At 36.3% G+C, this 20,298-nt stretch overlaps 1 pseudogene; it reads right to left on the reverse strand.

Moving 5' to 3' along the window:
* Window positions 1–13,980: 13,980 nt before the first annotated feature.
* On the reverse strand, window positions 13,981–19,516 carry LOC106421684 (annotated as a pseudogene).
* Between the last annotated feature and the right edge of the window lie 782 nt (window positions 19,517–20,298).

Here is a 20,298-nt window from a genome sequence, read left to right on the forward strand (position 1 = left end):
AAAAAACTACTGGTCTGGAATATTCGGGAACACCTCGTTCGGGTACATCCTCTTCATCATCTCCATCATCTGCTCGTTCAGCCTCTTCTGGGTCTCATAGCCCGCCTGTTGAGCTGCCATCTGGGTCTCCAACGCAGATATCCGATCATCCTTGTCCTTCAGCTGAGCCGTAAGAACTTCTGGATCAACATATGCCGGTGGTGAAGAATAAGGAGCAGCCGACCGGGAGCGACGACCCAAACCGACCAAACGTCCCTTTTTCTTTGGAACCGACTGAAATATAAATAACCAAATTTAGATAATATAAATTGATGATAAAATAAAAATCAAGAAATAATTAAATTGAACTTTAAAAAAAAAAACTTACCGATTCAACGATTTCGTTGATTCGAACCCGGGACAAGTTGGTCGAAGCCGTCGAATCGTCATCATCGGTTTGAAGCTGAGACACTTCGTCATACACCTGAGTTTGGACCAGGTCGACCACGTCCCTCACAAGACCATCATCAATCTGGCCGGTCTTCTTGTTGGTATACGCCCTTTTCATAAGGGCGAGATCATCAACCGGGTCGCCCTCATTTTCTTCCGCCTTGAAAAAAAATAAATTAAACAAACATTAGAAATTTGAAAAAATGCACAAAAAATAAAATTCCGAAACTTAAATAATTGAAGAAAAAGCGGTTGAACTTACCATGCGATCCGCCAGAGTGGCAATAGATTGAGCACCCAAGTTATGCTTGTAGATGCCCTTCCCTTTACGGTCGCTCCTGCGGTTGTTGGAGTTGGTGGAAGAAGTTTCTTTCGTCTCTTCCTTATCCCAATGCGCACACAACTCCTTCCAGACCGTGTCGTTCATCGACTTTGTGACCTTTTAATTTTAAAAAAAAAGTTTAATAATTTAAAAAATAGTTTAATAAATTAAAAATTGTTAATAAATTAAAAACTACCTTGTTTACTTCCCACTTCTTCTTCCACTCGTACATCTGCTTCCCATAGTTGTCCATAACTTTATGGACAAAATGGTGATAGATAGAGAGCGTATCATCGGAATTCCAGTTGAATTTTTGCTGAAATAGTTTAAAAATAGTTTTTAAGCACAAAAATATAAATAGTTTAATAATTACAAAAAAAAGTTTTAATAAATAAAAAATAGTTTAATAAATATAGAAAATAGTTTAATAATTACAAAAAAAAAGTTTTAATAAATAAAAAATAGTTTAATAATTAAAAAAATAGTTTTAATAATATTTAAAATGTCTAATAAATATAGAAAATAGTTTAATAATTACAAAAAATAGTTTTAATAAATAAAAAATATAAGTAAAAATTTTGAATACTTACCGCAAACTGACGAAACCACAGATGCTGCTTCTCGGGAGGGAAGTCAGTGAAAGTCAGATGTCCCTTGTCGAGGGCCGAGTACATCATACGGTTGATCCATGCGCTGATCCCGTTCCCGGATCGGTTGAACCTAATAAAAAAAACAAATTATTAATAAAAAAACAGTTTAAATAAAAAATAGTTAAAAAAATAAAAGTTTAATTACCATGTTTGACCATGTCCATGTGGATACTCAGTGAGATAGGGAAGATGGTCACGACCGGGCTGTCGAACCAACTCCGCAACACTCATCACTCCCGGAGGACCCGGAGGAGCAGGAGCGGGTGTAGCAGCGGGAGCGGGAGCAGCAGGAGCGGGTAATGGAGAGGGAGGTGTATGGTAGGAGCTGTGGGGCGAAACGGAATCCTGAACATGGCTGGACGAACCCCGAGACTGGCTCCCGATACCACCCCGGCTACGACGCTGGCGAGGCCGGATCTGATCATCATTAGACCTGTAAATTAAAAAAAAATAGTTTTAATTAAAAATAGTTTTTAATCACAAAAATATAAATAGTTTAATATTTAACAAAAAAAGTTTTAATAAATAAAAAATAGTTTAAAAATTAAAAAAATAGTTTTAATAAACCCCAAAAACAGTTTAATAATTACAAAACATAGTTTTAAAAATATTTAAAATGTTTAATAATTACAAAAAATAGTTTTAATAATATTAAAAATGTTTAATAAATATAGAAATTTATATTTTATATATAAAATACATAAAACGTTTTATTACCACAAAAATGATTTTAAATATTATATATATGATTTTAATCACAAAAAAGTTTTATAGATTTTAAAAATCATTAATAAATATATAAATGATTTTAAAATGCAAAAAATAGATTTTATATACAAAAAACGTTTTGAATATATATATATATAATTACAAATTCGATTTTTATAACCACAAAATCAATAAATACAAAAAAAAAATCCAAATCAAGTGAAATACATAATCAAACTCGATTTTACACAATCCTACCAGTCAACCTAACAAAAATCTATAAATCTCATTCCAAAATCATCAAATCTACTTAAAAACCATACAAATCTACCCTAAGAGAGTGGGATAGGGTTCATACATGATTATGGGGGAGGATTAGGGCAGATTCGCCGGAAATCGCGAGAGAGAACGGTGGAGTCGCCGGAAATCGCGAGAGGGAGAGCCTGTGCGGCGCGGAGAGAAAGAGAGAAATGGGGAAGAAGATCGGGCTCGCCCTAATATTATGAGGCGTCCGACGGAAACTATCCGTCGAAATTTTTTTCGGAAATATTTTATATTTCCGTCGGAATTTCCTCGGAAATCTTTAATTCAATTTTCGCGAAATATTTGGCGGCTTTGTTTACCCGGTTAAATGAAAATATTCCGAGGAACCAGGATTCCTCGGAATACCCTCGGTAATTACCGAGGAAATTCTGAGGAACCAGGGTTTGGGGTTTTAACACATCGATTATTTTCGCCGTATTTCATTTCTTATACAATTATAATGCATACCATTGAGGATTCTTTGTATAGATGATCATAAACCATGAAATAACAAAATTTCAAAAATAATTGTAAGTATTCCCTTTACCGTTTATTAAAGTGTATAAGTGTTTCTATTATGTTGTGTGGTTTTCGTTCATGCAATCGTAAAAGTATTTGTTATTGGATAAAACACCAAAGTTCCTAGTTCCAAACATCATAATCTGGTTAAGACACTTAATGAAGGTTATATACGTGTTATTCAATCCGTAAAAAGTTGTTTTCGGTTTAAAACCCCAAGTTCCTCGGAATTTCCTCGGAATTTTTCGAGGGAATTCCGAGGAAAACCTTATCTTCGTCGGAATTTCCTCGGAAAATTCCGAGGAGATTCCGAGGAAAAGGAATGTATAATCAAATCCCTAAATCGACAAGATCTATTCCGAGGAAATTCCGAGGAAAACCTATCTGCCCTCGGAATTTCCTCGGTATTTATATTTAAAAAAAAAAAAAAAAAAGGTCGACGCTAGTCTGTTTCCGAGTCGTCATCACCAGATGAATCTGAATCTGGATCTTGGTGAAACTCTCCAATCACTGGTTCATCCTCAACGTGAACGGCGGCTTCCTCTCCGAAGTCGGTTAAATCGACTACAAGGCCAACTCCACCTAAATCTTCTGCTGCACTTAAGTTGCCGGATGTGCTTGGTTGTAGTGGGTCTTCCAGCTCAGAACTTCCCTGAACTCGGCCTTTCGGGTTTAGTCTTGTAACAGTAACCCATGGATCATCTCTGTTCCTTACCCGGGGGTACTTGATATAACAAACCTGATCGGCCTGAGAAGCAAGAATGAAAGGATCATAATATTGCAGCTTCCGTCTCGAATTTACTGATGTAACACCAAATGCATCTGTTCTCACACCTCGATCTGGAGTGTTGTCGTGCCAATCACAATAGAAAACAGTACAGCGCAATCCAACCATGCCCAAATACTTGATTTCCAAAATCTCATTTATGTGTCCGTAGTATACATCATCTCCTGATGCAGAACAAACACCAGCATCGTAAGTCGTACTCGAACGTCTCCTCTTCTGAGTTGTGAATGCATATCCTCGAGTACAAAATCTCGGATATGACTTCACAACAAAGTTTGGTCCAACGACCATCTCGCGTATCCAATCGTCAAATGTTTCACCTCTGGCCAAACCATCACTCACATAAGTAAACATCCATCCACCAAATTCTCTCTGCTTCATTTCTTCTAGTTCGTCCTCTGTGGCGTATCTATATTCGAACCGCTTTTCTGCCATGAAAATCCTTTCATATTGAAGAACATCTTCGCAGTTGGTGAGTAAATATGTTTGCAAATGACTGCGCTCCTGATCAGTAAGTCGACGGTCCTTTGGTTTTCCGCTAAGTCGTCCAACGTCTGTGAAAATGTCTGGAACCTTCCAATGATATGTTGCCCGTTCGCCTCTATCATCATGCCGAGCAGGTCTTCTGTTTTTGGTCTGAACTTCTGCTGGAAAGTAGTACTCGGCAAAGTTTGAAGTTTCTTCATTGATCATCTGTGCGACTATAGAACCTTCCACCCTACTTAAATTTTTCACCATCTTCTTCAAATGGAACATATACCGCTCATACAGATACATCCATCTATACTGCACAGGACCACCAAGTTCCAATTCTCTTACCAGGTGAATAACAAGATGCTCCATAACATCAAAAAATGAGGGAGGAAATATCTTCTCAAGGTTGCACTGAATCACGGCTATGTTAGTCTTCAAATTTTCAATACCTTCAAGAGTCACTGATCTCGTGCATAAATCGCGGAAGAAACCACTTATCCCTGCAATTGCTTCATGAACATTTCGTGGTAATAGTTCCTTGAAGGCAAACGGAAGGAGGCGCTGCATCATTACATGGCAATCGTGGCTTTTCAAGCCAGTAAACTTTCCTTCCTTTCTGTCGATACAGTTACGCAAATTAGATGCGTAACCGTCTGGAAATTCCACATCGTTTGAAATCCAATCAAAGAACGCATCCTTTCCCGCTGCATCAAGTCGGTATATGGGAAAAGGAGCCCTACAATTCTCATCAACATGAAGTTCTGAACGAGCACATATATCGACTAAATCCAGTCTTGACTTCAAATTATCCTTTGTTTTACCTTGAACATTAAAGATCGTGTTCATGAGATTGTCAAAAAAGTTCTTCTCAATATGCATGACATCTAAATTATGCTTTAGTAGATGATCCTCCCAGTATGGCAGATCCCAGAAAATACTTTTTTTGTGCCAGTTATGTAGGTCTCCAACACCATCTACCGGAAAACGCTCATGTCCACCGACGTCTGGCGTCCTTTCTGCACCAAAATCTCTAAGTTGTGTCTTCAAATCTTTCTCACAAATTTCCGGAGGTGGACTGTCAAACACCCACTTGTTCTTCGTAAACAAATTCCTACTTCTACGATATGGATGATCCGGTGGTAGAAATCTCCTGTGACAGTCAAACCAACACGTTTTCCTTCCGTGTTTTAGTTGGAAAGCATCAGTGTTATCTTGACAATATGGAGATGATAGCCTTCCATGCGTTGTCCATCCAGATAACATACCATATGCTGGAAAATCACTTATTGTCCACATTAGTACTGCCCGCATTTGAAAGTTTTCTTTATACGAAACATCGTATGTTTCAGCACCTTGAGCCCATAGTTGTTGCAACTCATATATTAGTGGCTGAAGAAACACATCAAGTGATCTCTTAGGATGCTCTGGTCCGGGAACGAGAATCGAGAGAAACAAAAACTCTCGTCGCAAGCACAAGTTTGGGGGTAGGTTGTATGGTGTAAGAATGACTGGCCATAGAGAATACTGTCTTCCACTCTTGCCAAACGGGCTGAAACCATCAGTACATAATCCAAGGTAGACATTTCTTCTCTCATACGCAAAGTCGGGATACTTTGATTGGAAATGCTTCCACGCTTTTGCATCTGAAGGATGTCTGATCTCACCATCTGTTGAGTGCTCCGCATGCCATCTCATTGGTTGCGCTGTGCGTTCAGACATATACAACCTCTGCAACCTTTCCGTCAAAGGCAAATACCACATCCTTTTATATGGCACTGGAACTCTTCCACTCGTATCTTTATAACGAGGCTTTCCACAAAATTTGCATGAAACCCGCTGTTCATCCGCCCTCCAATAAATCATGCAGTTGTCTCTGCATACATCTATTACCTGATACGATAAACCAAGACCAGCTACGAGTTTCTGAACCTCGTAGTATGAGCCAGGAGCTACATTATCTTCGGGTAGAATACCTTTTACATAATCAGCAATCGCATCCACACAGTCTTCCGCCAAATTATAATCCGTCTTAATGCCCATCAATCTTGTAGCAGATGATAAAGCTGAATGACCATCTCTGCAACCTTCGTACAATGGTTGCTTTCCAGCATCCAACATATCATAAAATCTCCTAGCTTCGGCATTGGGTAAATCTTCCCCTCTAAAATGATCATTTACCATCTGCTCAGTACCTACACCATAATCCACATCTGTTCTAATTGGTTCTTCTAATCTAACCGCTGGCTGAGGTTCGCTAGTACTACCATGTTCATAATCAGTTTTCCCATGATGATACCAAATTTTGTAACTTCGTGTAAACCCACTCAAATATAGATGAGTCCAAACATCCCACTCTTTAATAACCTTTTTATTTTTACAATTAGAGCAAGGACATCTTAACATACCTGTTTTTGCTTCCGGTTGTCGGTGAACTAACCCCATGAATTCGGTTATACCTCGTTGGTATTCTTCCGTAAGCAATCTCGTGTTCGGATCCAAATGAGGTCGATCGATCCAAGAACGAAAATAATTTGAAGAAGACATGTTTTTTATAAATCAAATTCGTGTCTAAAGAGAGTGAGAGGGAGGATGAAGATATGGAGTGAATGAAGAGGAAGAGGGGTGCTTGTATTTATAGTTGAAATCCTTCCGACAGACCGAGGAAATTCCGACGGAATTCCGATGCCAACGGCTAGTTCGTCGGAATTTCCTCGGAATTTTTAAAATCCCCCAACGGCTCTCCAACGGCTCTCTAACGTCTACAATATTTCCTCGGAATTCATCGGTTTTTTCCGAGGAATACAATTTTCCTCGGAATTCCATAAGAATATTCCGACGGAAGAATATTCCGACGGAATGATATTTCCTCAGAATTCCGTCGGTATATAAATTTCGAGAAAACCAAATTTTGTGTTTTCTCGGAATTTCCTCGGAATTTCCTCGGAATATACCGAGGATTTCATTTTCCGTCGGAACGTCCGTCAGAATACCGCTGTTTTCTTGTAGTGTCAGTATATTGGGTGAACCATGAAAGTCTATATTAACAAACATGCTCATAAAGTCTCTCCAAGCAGCTTGCCACATCGCTCACTTCACTTGGAGGCATTCTCAATGCTAAAGTAGTACAACATGAACCTAATCCTTTCAAAGTCCGGCTATGGCAGTCGGGACATTTCTAAAAAACTATACTACAAAAGTTAATGGGTTCATTCATTAGTCATTACTAACTCTTCCATTGGAAGTCCATGATCTAATAAATGTTCTCATAAAACGTATAAAGAGTCTACGAAAATTGTGTAGCTGATTCAAAGAGCACATTTTCTCTTATTGTATTGGTTCGTTTGAGAATGAAAAAACATCGACAAAAATCGCAAATATTAATTACAATTAAATAACCACTAAAATTGTTAAAACTTATTTCGGTTGATACATAAACATATAACACCGGACTCACTGGCTCAAACACGTACGGTTGTACATGGTGTCATGGTGTGGTTTTTACTTCACCAGACTTTTTTCACAGGCCGGAACTCAATTCCTTGAATGATCAATCCACGCTTCCAATAAGGAGACGTAATGTCTATAATACTCAGTTCAATTTTTTCACAACCAAATTCATTGAATAAATCACCAATCTCTGCTTCTATCCAGCCATCTTGTCTAGGGATGTTAACATGGGTAATTATCCATGGGTTTACCCAAACCCACTAATAATGGATTGGGTTTTTACCCGTTTAAGATTTATTGGGTCGATTATGGGTATTAATTTTGAAACCCATATTTATATTGGGTAAATATAAAAGGGTAATGGTGTACCCATGGGTTTTCAGTTATATTATTATATTTTCACCATTTTAATTAAATTATATAAAATTTGCAAAAAACGTTTTTTCCGCCAAAACCGTAAAAATAAATTATCTCACAGAAACCAAAATATGAGTTTTCCCGCTGAAACCGAAAAATCGAGTTTTCCTGTCAAAACCGCAAAACCGAGTTTTTCCGCCAAAATCATAAAACCAAGTTTTTCTGTCAAAACCGCAAAACCGAGTGTTCTCGGAAAACCGCAAAACCGAATTTTCCCGCCAAAACCTCAAAACCGAGTTTTCCGCCAAAACCTTAAAATCGAGTTTTCCGACTGAAAACCGCAAAACCGAGTTTTCCGACTGAAAACCGCAAAATCGAGTTTTCCCGCCAAAACCGCAAACCCGAATTTTCCCGCCAAAACCTCAAAACCGAGTTTTCCGCCAAAACCTTAAAATCGAGTTTTCCGACTGAAAACCGCAAAACCGAGTTTTCCCGCCAAAACCGTAAAACTGAGTTTTCTTGCCAAAACCGCAAAAAACAAGTTTTTCCGCCAAAACCGCAAAACCCAAATTTTCCGCCAAAACCGCAAAACCCAAATTTCCTGCCAAAACCGCAAAACGAGTTTTCCTGCCGAAACCAAAAAACCAAGTTTTTCCGCCGAAACCGAAAAACGAGTTTTCCCGCCGAAATCGCAAAAACGAGTTTTTCCGCCAAAAACGCAAAGCAAGTTTTTCCGCCAAAATCGCAAAATCGAGTTTTCCCGCCAAAATCACAAAATGAGTTTTCCCGCCAAAACCGGAAAATCGAATTTTCCTGCCGAAACCGCAAAACCGATTTTCTCGTCAAAATCGAAAACGGGTTTTCCCGCCAAAATCGTAAACGAGTTTTTGCGCCAAAACAAGTTTTTTTATAAAATTGTGAAATCTTGTTTATATATTAAAACTGACATTAATGATATTAATATTTTATATGATATTTTTAGAATAAATAAGATAATATTTTGGGTACCCATGGGTAAACCTATACCCTATTGGGTTATTTTTTGGGTTTGAATTTCAACTTTGATGTTTCTGGGTTTTTACAGGTTGGGTATAAACTGGGTTGGGTTATTTGTGGGTTGGGCTGGGCTGGGTTATTTTACCCTAAGTTAACATCCCTAATCTTGTCTCTCCTTTGATTTCTTTAGCTCCCTCCTTCCCCACAATTTTATCCTATCCGTAGACTCATCAAAGCATATGAATCGTTTAGTAGCTTTTTCTCCCACGAAACCTATTCCAACTTGTATAGGCAAATCGCGGAAGCCATGACATCCAGTTCTTGTCTTGTACACTACGTAAGCCGAGTAATGAGTTCGTGGAGATAGGACTCGAGTATTCATCCAACCACGGATCTCGAAAGCACATACATCAAGAAGCTCCGGTACTTTTTTAAACCTTTCAACATTATTTACCATCATCATAATGCTAATTGTATAATAATCCATCTTAAACAAGAAAAAGGAGTATACCTAGCTTCGGGAATTGAGATCCACTGCCAATATTGAGGAGAGTTTCCCCATGTGATTGCGAGTTGCCTCGCAGATAACATGATACATCTCTTCCCACTCGCTTTCTCTAACCAGAAGCTCTTTGTTTTATCATATATTAAGTATGTTAATTAATCAAAAAGTATTTGAAGGCCGGACTAATTGTAAAAGTCATTAAAAAAAAAACTAGACATACCTTTTGTCCATCTTCGATTAGAACAGGGTCATTGCACAAAGCTAGATAGAGCTCTTTCTTCAACGTGAAAACTTGCGACCCAAGAATTAGAGAAGAGTACTCCGGTGGAAGGAACTTCTCCCACACGGTATTGAACTCGGACGTTGACTTGAAGGTTTTCGAAACCGAAGCTGCAATGCACGCGTCCCGTGGACTTGTTAGAGATATTATGTTAGCGATGCAATCATCCGGTAAGTTATCAAATGGTGAAGACACTGAAACCCTCTCTTGTCCGATTTTACCGCCAGAACCAAAATCGAGTTTTTGCCCCATCGACGAACCAAAACACCAACAGAAGCTGAGAGATCCTAGGACTTATTACACTTCTGACTATTCGTGAAGTCGTCCTCTTATGTATCCGAAAATGCCCTTATTCGCATCAGTGGCACGCACGTCTTTCCTCGCAGCTCCATGTTTTACTGTTTGTCTTTGTTTTTGAAATTATAAAGTATAAACAAATGAGTATATATTGGGTGGTTGATTTTTAAATTCAACTCTAAATTTGTGTTAGGTAGACAAATTCATTAAATACAAAAAGGTGTTATTCGGTCAATCCAATGTAACCCGGATCCGACGATTCCCGGGTCTGTGGATTTTAATAAATATATTTAATCAAAAATATAGATTTTAACATGTTCTTGAAGTTTTTTACTTAAAAATCCCAAGACGCAAAATTTTTGAGTCCTTGTTATTTTGGAAAATTCATATTTAAATCAGGTAATTTATGCGTCTTTCTATATTTTTTAAAAAACTAAACAAGTTAGAAACCTATAAATCTTGACAAAAGCACAACCTGAAATCATCAAACAATTCTTCCACCCCAAGAAACAAGTATTATTACACTACCGGCTTGTTGTAGGTCGGAATTCAATTCCTTGAATAATCAAACCACATTTCCAATAAGGAGACTTAATCTCAATAACACTCAGCTCAATTTCATTACAACCTTCTTCATTAAAGAATTCTCCAAGCTCTGCTTCCATCCACCCATCTTCCCTCTTCTTTGGCTTCATTACATCTCTCATTTCCCCCCTTTCTTTTTTAGCATCCTTATCCATATACCCATCAAAGTAGATGAGTTGTTTAGGAATCTCTTGTCCCACCAGTCCAACTCCCACTTCTACTGGCAAATCCGCCAAGCCAGGACATTTATTCACCGTCTTGAACACAATGTAAGCTGAGTAACGAGTTCCAAGAGATAAGAGACGAGTATTCATTTTGCCACGAATCTCAAACCACCATACACTGAGAAGCTCTGCTACCTTTTCAAACCTGCGTATAACTTTTTCTGCTTTAAAAGTTAGATGAATGAAAGTGTCTTTTTTTTTTTGAACAAAGATGAATGAAAGTGTCTAAAAGGTGATAAGTTCGAATCCCGTTAATAGATGTATGCTCTCCTAAGGAAAATATAACATGGTTTGAACCTTATCATAATATATGATGTATGACTCTTCAAACCCAAAACTTGCTAATCACTAAAAAAATGAATGCAGATCTAAAAATGAAATAAAAAGAAGTTACCTAGATTCAGGAATAGAAATCCATTGCCAGTGTTGAGGACTGTTTCCCCATGTGATCGCTAATTCATTCGCAGATACCATTATACACTTCTTCCCACCCGCTTTATCTAACCAAAAGCTCTTTGATTTTCAAAAACAAAGAAAAAAAAACTCAAACAATCAGAAAAAAATCAATAGAACACACATTGTTCCCATAATTATCTAACAGAAATCAATGAATATATAAAGTATAAACGGATATGATCAAATATGATCATATTTTATATACCTTTTTGCCATCTTCGATTAAAAAATGATCGCAAAGAGCGAAATAGAGCTCCTTCGTTGAGAAAGCTGGCGGTTGTGGGATCATAGATGCATACCCTAGCGGTAGAAACTTCTCCCATACGCTATCCGACTGGACAGCGGATCCAAAGGTTTTTGAAACGGATGCAACAACACACGCATCCCGAGGACTTGTAAAAGAGATTATGTTAGAGATACATTCCACTGGCAAGTCATCGAAAGGAGATGGCCCGGTCACAATACCTCCTCTGCCTTCAACCTTAGATTCAACGCTGCTTTTTTGCCCCATCCGTGAGTTTGTATCAATCGTGTCTGAGTCCTAAAAATGCTTGAGAGAGCCAGCGACTTGGTAATGCACTTATGACTCGTCTAAAGTCGGCTATACCGTTAAAGAAATAAAAAACGACTTCTCTAAAGTCATCCCTCCACATTTACCAAACTACCCTTTGCTTGTGGCAAAAGAAAATACAAAGAGAATGAAAGAGGGAAGAGAATGTTACCTTTGAATAATCAAAGACTCTCTCTCTCTATTAATATTACTATCTCCCTTCTAACGTCGAGGGTACATGGATTATTAAAAAGTACTAGGTCCGTAGCGCGGATTAATTATTTATATTATCCTTTTAAATTTTATAAAATAATTAATTGTTTCACATAAATAATAATTCTTTTTTACAAAAAATGGTATGTGATAGCTTCTCATCTTACTCTGTTCTGTTGATGGACTTCATTTAAATAAGCAGAATTTTTTGACATTAACATGATGTTGATCAGTTTAATTTATTCATTCTTTTAGAGCTAATAAATTAGATTATAAATTTTATTTTAGAAATGAATATTCAGAAAATATATTCTTAGTTTTGTCTCTCAAAAATTTAAAACATAAAATTAGTATTCTTAGTTTTATAAATATTTAATTTTCGAATATCAAAACTCACATAAAAAGATTCAAAGTAATAATTATATCAAAAACCATCATTGTTAATGGCTATATGAGAAAACGTCATTTTTAACAGTAATATGTTTGAAATTTTTATTGTCAATGATGATATGTCAGTTTTTTTAAAGCAATCTCGTAATTTTAAAGATTTATTTTGTTTAATTTAAAAATATATTTTGATTATTTGAATTTTCTAATTTTGGTGAATTTTCTAAATTTTTCATTTTTCATTTTTATGTATTTTATTTTAATTTTATGTATTTTCTGATTTAATTTAATTTTTGGAATTTTTAATTATCTGATTTTTTTAATTTTCTGAATTTTTTTAGTTTTCTAATTTTTATTTAATTTTCTAAATTTTTATTTTTATTTTATTTATTTTATAATCAAATAATTATTATTTTTGGAAAATCACTGACATATCATCATTTTTATTTGTACAACATGTCAATTTTTTATTTGATGAACAAATAAGTTAAATTGAAAATTTTAATGATATAAATGTCAATCTGAAAATCAAAAGCGCTAGCCAAAAAAATTGAGGGTTTAAATTGTAAATAGGTAATACTTTCAGAGTTATTTTTTATGTTATTTCTTTAGTTAAATGTTCAAATATCTTATAATAAGTAAACTATAAAATTTTAATAAACTGATTTATAATTAAATTGTTCAGGCTTTAGGTTATCGTTGCCTTCGGTTTCTCCAAGTTTGGCTGGGCTGTTTACTAACCCCACATGTCTATCTCCTCCCTTTGCCATTGTCAAACTCATATTTTGCATGGGTTTTGCTTCTTATATGGTAAGATACGATTTTAATCGAAAGCAGATTAAACGTTGTCCCCTAGAGGGGTTCGTCTGAATTTCTTAATTGTTGTTCTCCATGAGCAGAAACTTTTACAGATAAGAAAGCCATCAAATTAGATCCCACATTGGCAAGAGCTAACCTCGGAAAGGGTATGAATGTATGATATTGTCATCGTCTCTCTGTATTTAATATGATGACACTTTGATGATATATTTAAATTTGGGTTGAAGCATGATATATCTTCGTACACTATTCTGTATTTGCAGCACTGCTTGTATGAAGCTAGAAGAATATACTACTGCTAAAGAAGCCCAAGAAAAAGGTGCTTCTGTCGCACCAAATGATATCAATTTAGTTTAAGAAGATGATGGATGAATGCAGTCTTCGCACTGCAGGCATTACATCAAACCTCCATAGTCCGTAGGTATCGCTTAAGAAAAAAAGATTCTTATGAAATATGCTCAATATTTTTTTCTGTTCGAAAGAAGAGAAAGATTTGGCACCACTGTTGTTAATATAAACATACGGCACCAACAGATTTCTTGATCTTTCTCTTCACCTCAGTATTTCCACCAAACATATTATAACACAAATTATTAAATGCATAAATTATGTAAAAAGTTCATTAACTAAAATGTTATAGACCAAAAAAAATCCTGCGTTTTGAAAAACAAAAACTCAAACAAATATCAAATTACTTCTTTCCATCCACACAATATAGGAAAAATATAAAAATACATTTTCCTATAGAAATTTTTTAGTTAGGCTTATGGCTAGTGTTTGTTACACAACTTACATGACAAACTTAAAGAAGGAAGGTCATACGTAGCATATATTAGGTGGCCAAAGAATCAAGCTAAGTGTTCACACCATTTAATCAAGAGCTCTTCGAAAAAATATTCAAAGAAAAAACGCCATACTTTCTCATTTGCTATGTACTCGTCCAAAATCCCAAATCAAAGGACACCCCTCCTGTTATTGCCATATTTCATGAAAATAGACTTCATGTACAACATGACAATCTCTTTTAGCGTCCACCAACTCGTTTTCTTATTCCTCTCTACTGCCAATGTATGACTCTTCCTGGTCTCTCTACTGCCAATATAGACTCGCATCTTGGTGGAAAAAAAATGTTGCATATTAAGGCCATAAGTATATCGTGCGAGTAATCTGCACAACATAAGCTTAAAGTTAAATCTATTCCCAACAAAGAAAAATCTCAAATGATAAAAAAAACTGCAACAAAGAATATATATGTAGGAATTAAGAAATTGTTCAATATAAATTCAATATTTCAGATATATTTACCCTTAAATTAAAAGGTAAAGGGCTCAGTCTAGCAGTACTTGTGAATTTCGGTGAAACGCGCTCGTGACATTTGCCTTGTCCCCCTAAAGGTAATAGACCATTCCAAAAAAAAAGTAATAGACCATTCCTTTCAGAAACAAAAAAAAATCATCACTTGTTTATGTCCTATTTGAATGGCTAATTCTGTAAAGTTGGTAGCAAAACCTTTGGCAAGAGATTGACTCGATATAAAATGTTAGTTCGTGGGAACGACTAATATACAGATGCACAAATAAACTCTTTAGATACTAATGTTCATTGAACAATAGAGCTCCATGCAAACAGTTCAAGGTTTTTCAAGAATATATATACAGACAGAGTTACCTTTTTTCTGGCTTTGAGGCTTTTCCACCTCTTCCGATACATAGCACCTGAACTGACCACATAAAAAAAAAAGCTTTAATAACAAAAGATATTCTGCTCCGGAGGAAAAAGTGGAATGGGAAGAACCTCTTACTGATCTCAAATGCATTCTTTAATCAGCATTTTGTTTGACACCTTCAGATTCATCATTTTTCTTATAACTACAATGTAGAGGAGTTTCTTCTCTAAGCCTCTGAAAGTGCCATGTCGTTCCTGAACCTCAGCTAGTGTATCCAATATTTATTACCTGCATGCACGAAGGCAGAAAAAAAACTAACTTGAACCACACATATTGTCGAAACCTGAATAGCCTGTCCTCTTCCTTACTACATGATTGCTTTCTGAAAAATATGCTCACTGTCTCCAGTTTCAATCAATCTATCCACCCTCTACACACAGGAAATGATCATCATGGACCCTATACTAATACCGAATTAATAAATTTAAACTGAGAAAAGCAGAGTTTTAAGTCCTTTCTTCTTCATCTGCTAGTTGAGACTAACTATCATTGTCAAGAAGTAACAAAACACCCAAAAATATCAAAAAAGTTTGTATCAGATAAATCATTACTGGGAACAGTTGAGTTGTTAGACATATTCACTATTCAAAACCTGTAAACACACAACTCTCTACAACTTCTATGTATTCTTGCTGAATGTTATGGCTCAGAGTCTGCAGTGAACAATTTTAAAATATTGGGATAACTTTGTCTGAGGGGTTTGCTTTCAAGAATTTGTATAAATACTTAAAAATTACTTGGAATCAAGAGATTAGAAAAAAATCACTTGGTTGCCTAAACTCTCTCGGATGGCTTTCTTATCCAAGTAGAGAAGCTGATGGTATGGATACATGTTTGATCCCATACCGAGCTAAGTCGAGTCTCACTGGAAATAGCAAGTTGATCACCTATAATAAAACCAATACAACATAAGGAAGGTTAAAGTCAAAGATAATAGTATCCGTAGATATTTACCAGTAATCACTGATGTTGACACAGAGCACAGAGGTCTGAAGCTCTTCTAATGGTGTATGCACTATCATGTCGTGGAGGATCAAACAAAGGCAACCCACCAACGAATTCCCATGGATCACCAGAGCTTTTTTTTTTTGTTTTCTCAGGTACAGTCTGTCTTGCAACAGCTAATGACCGCAGTCCACGCAGTGGGTACTTATCGATTGCTAAGTGATCTTTCTTCCTTAGACCAGCTCTTGTGTTGTAAAGATCAAGAATCTGAAAATCATCAAAAAAAATGTTTTAAAGGTTAAATCATTGAAGAGAAACAATTCTAAAATTTGAAGAGAAGTAAAATAAAATTAGTTCTTAGGTACCTGCTCTGGAGCCTCCCTTTGCTTACTCGGTGCCAGTCTCCATTACTCCAGAGCTTATCCTCACATCACTTTTAACTCCCTAAGCAAGAGGGAAGCAATAATAAGAGAATAAGTCTCCAAGTCATAAACTATAGCATTTGTTGTAGCGTCCAGAATTTGGCAAATACCTTTCCAGTTTTTATATTAACAACAGTGGAAACCTGAAGGCGAGGTCGGGCGATTGCTTTTAAGTATTCACATTCCTGCCGATCATACAAATCAGGAGAACAAAAAAAAAGTTGTTTAAAGGCAAGACAAATAAAGATAATAGTCATTTTAATAACTCTTATGATAAATGTTATTAGAACTGAGTCTAAGGTTTGGTTTCTCTTTCAAATCTTTATCTTTTCCGATCATGATAAAAAAAAAAAAATTAAGGATACTTAGTAATATGCTACTCTGGAAATATGATAACAGTAACAGATCATTTTATAATTAGTGAACACATCCCCACCAAGTTTAACACAATGAATTAAACACTAACCTCTGAGCTTAGAAAGTTGTGAAGCACAATAATTCGAGGCGACCAACTAACTAATTCAGGCTTGACCTGCACCAAAGCAAGTAAGCATTCATTAGCTTGAAGCAAACAGAACTTGACCTCCTCGATCTCTTTTAAACAGCAGAGGTGTAAAAATGAAAAATTTGAGGGAAAAAAGAAACTAAGGATGAATAGAATTGCATAGCCAAGACGTAACAGTTCTGCATCTTTGTCATTTGCCCACCGGGAAACATCTGAAAAAAAAATAATAAACGACGTTTGTATTAATCATCATTTTGGCTCGATTCAGATTAGTCAGAATGGAACCTATTGTGTCAACACCTTTACGTAATCAATCATCATTTTGGCTAACCTCGAAGATAACGGGCCTTCTGACCTTGAAGCCCCCTTATGGATGGGAATCCAGTTCCTGAATTAGAAACAATAAGTAACTGAGAAACCAAAGGAAACACGGCAGAACATCACCACCAAGCATAGAATAAAAGTGATTTAGTGTTCTAAATTACACAACATATTAGTGTTTCCACTGCATTGTCTCCTCTCTCAAATCCCTTACAGAAAGAGCTCACACAGCCTTATTTCTTCAGCAATAATAAATCTCAGAAAGAACATAACAAAAATCTCTGCCAAGAATCAAATACGTTCAGACAACAAAAAACATCTATTTCCAAAGAGACATCTACACAGAAACATAAACGTACAAAAGCATAGGGGAGAAAGAGGAGAATTATCGTACGAATCTTCCAATCTATTAATAAAGGCCAATTGTAAGTTTAAAGATTATCATTGATGATTATGAGTGGTTTTAGGTAACTCAAGAAATCATAGGTTGGGGACGACGAAGTGAAAGAGTCGAGGGGGAGAGAAGAGAACCGTGAAACAGTGGAGGGGGAGAGAACCGTGAAACTTGACAGTAAATAGGTTTTGGGCTGGGAATGGACTGGATTATATTTTTTACATAGCCCACTCGAAATACCATTTCTAGTTCAGCTGAGCTGACCTGGCAAAAAAAAACTTCTCTATTGGTTGATTTTTTAATCTGATGTGGCATTCCTCTCCATTGAGCATATTACCCTTTTATTACTGTTTGATTTGATAAGACATAAAACTTGTTTGCAAACACATCTGCATTTGTATAATAGATAAAAAGCATGTTCTAAGTTTACATTTGCATAATAGATGAAAACACACACAAATTCACTTTATTGAATTGATTTCATACGAGAATGAAGAACATAAAAAAAATCACAAACCTCACAATCCACAAACTTTAAATCATGTCACAAGTCTTTTCCCAAAGAGATTACAACAGAACATCAAACCGGTTTTCCACCACACTAAACCGGTATCAGTTTACCGACAATCCCTTGGCCGGAATTCAATTCCCTGAATGATCACACCGCACTTCCAATTCCCTGAAGTAATGTCAACAATACTCACTTCAATTTCATCACAACCTTCTTCATTAAAGAAATCTCCAATCTCTGCCTCTATCCACCCATCTTCCCGTTTCTCCGATTTCATTAGCTCCTTTCTTGGCCACTGTTTGTTTACATCGTTAGACACATCAAAACATATGAAATTTTTAGGCATATCTTGTCCCTTGAACCCAACTCCAACTTGTATTGGCAGATCCCGGAAGCCATGACGTCGGTTCCTTTTCTTGTATACAAAGTAAGCTGAGTAGTGAGTTCCCGGAGACATGACTTGAGTATTCATAGTACCACCCATCTCAAAAGCACATACGTTGCGAAGCTCAGCTACTTCTTCAAACCTGCACCAAAGTGTATTTATGTAATCATTACATATCTTAGGTTAAGGGTTTTGTTTTATAGTTAACATATTATCTATAATATAATTGTATAGTGTAACTTAATTAGTAAAGGAAAAATGTTCACCTAGATTCAGGCATTGAGATCCATTGCCAATACTCAGGACTTGATCCCCATGTAATCCATAGTGCTCTTGCAGCTAACATCACACACTTCTTCCCACTCCCTTTCTCTAGCCAGAAGCTCTTTGATTTTCAAGAATAATAAATTAAAAATACCCTCAAAACAATGAGCAAATATTGAATAGTTGCATAAATCTGAACTTCACTTATTACCAAACTATTCTTAGATAATATCAGATAGAATCACATCCTTGTTCCCATAATTCTCTAACATAACAAAAGAATGATCAATCTAAAGACGGATCACTATGCGCAAAACATATAAACAAAGTGCAAAACCTATGGATGGGACAAACCTTTTTGCCATCTTCGATTAGGAAATGATCGCAAAGAGCGAAATAAAGCTCTCTCTTTGATAAGAAAGCTCTCGATGCAGGAGCCAGGGAAGTATATAATCCAACGGAAGAAACTTCTCCCATACACTATCTGACCGGACCGCAGATTCGAAAGTTTTGGAAACCGAACTAGAGACGCATGCGTCTCTAGGACTTGTAAAAGCGAGTATGTTTGAAATGCAATCTTCCGGCAAGTCATCAAAAGGCGATGGCCCGGTAATGATCTCTCCAACGCTTTGGTTTTGTCCCATCAACGAACCTGATACTTCTTTACCTTTGCCTTTAGAGTCAACGCCGTGCTTTGTCCCTGCCGACGAACCGAAAATTTCTTTGCCCTTGCCTTTAGAGTCAACACCGTGCCTTGGCTCTACCATCGAACCGGAAACCTCTCTGCCTTTGCCTTTAGAGTCAACGCCCTGTGTCTGGCCCATAGATGCGTCTGTCTTGTATTCTTTCTTCATCTGGAAGTTGAGACTTTAAAGAATTTGTCCAAAGTTGTCTATGATGAGTCTCTGCCGTTGGGAAAACTAAGAAAAAGAAAGACTTGTATAAAGTCGTTCACACATATGTACTACACTACCCTTCTTTGCAAGTTTGTTCTCTTTCTTCAGGTCTCAGTGGCGAACCTACACTACTCGAGGAGAGGGCAACCGCCACCATGAAATTTTCATAATTTGTTTGATATGCTTAAATTTTAGTTATTTTTTCTTAGTAAATATTATTTTGTAGCTATATTTTTAAACTTATATAAAATTTACCTCCACCAAAATATAATCCTACGGTAACGTTGGTTTTGGATTTTGGAAATATTGTAGAGTAACAAACCATATGATAAAGTCACGTCATACAAACAAGCATATAAAGATGATCATGAATTTAGGGCCGTTCAATATGGTAAAACCGAACCGAACCGAACCGAAATAAACAATATGGTTTGGTTTTGGTATATACCATATAAACCGAATGGATATAATTTTATAAAAACCGTAGAATTTTGATATGGTTTGGTATATAACCGATTAAACCGAATAAACCGAACAAAACCGATTAAAAGTAGAAACATGTAAATATGTATATATTTTATAACAATACATGCAAATCTATTTGTTACATAAGTTAAATTT

The sequence above is a fragment of the Brassica napus genome, chromosome A2, assembly GCF_020379485.1.
Source record: "Brassica napus cultivar Da-Ae chromosome A2, Da-Ae, whole genome shotgun sequence".
In the NCBI taxonomy this organism is placed as follows: Eukaryota; Viridiplantae; Streptophyta; class Magnoliopsida; order Brassicales; family Brassicaceae; genus Brassica; species Brassica napus.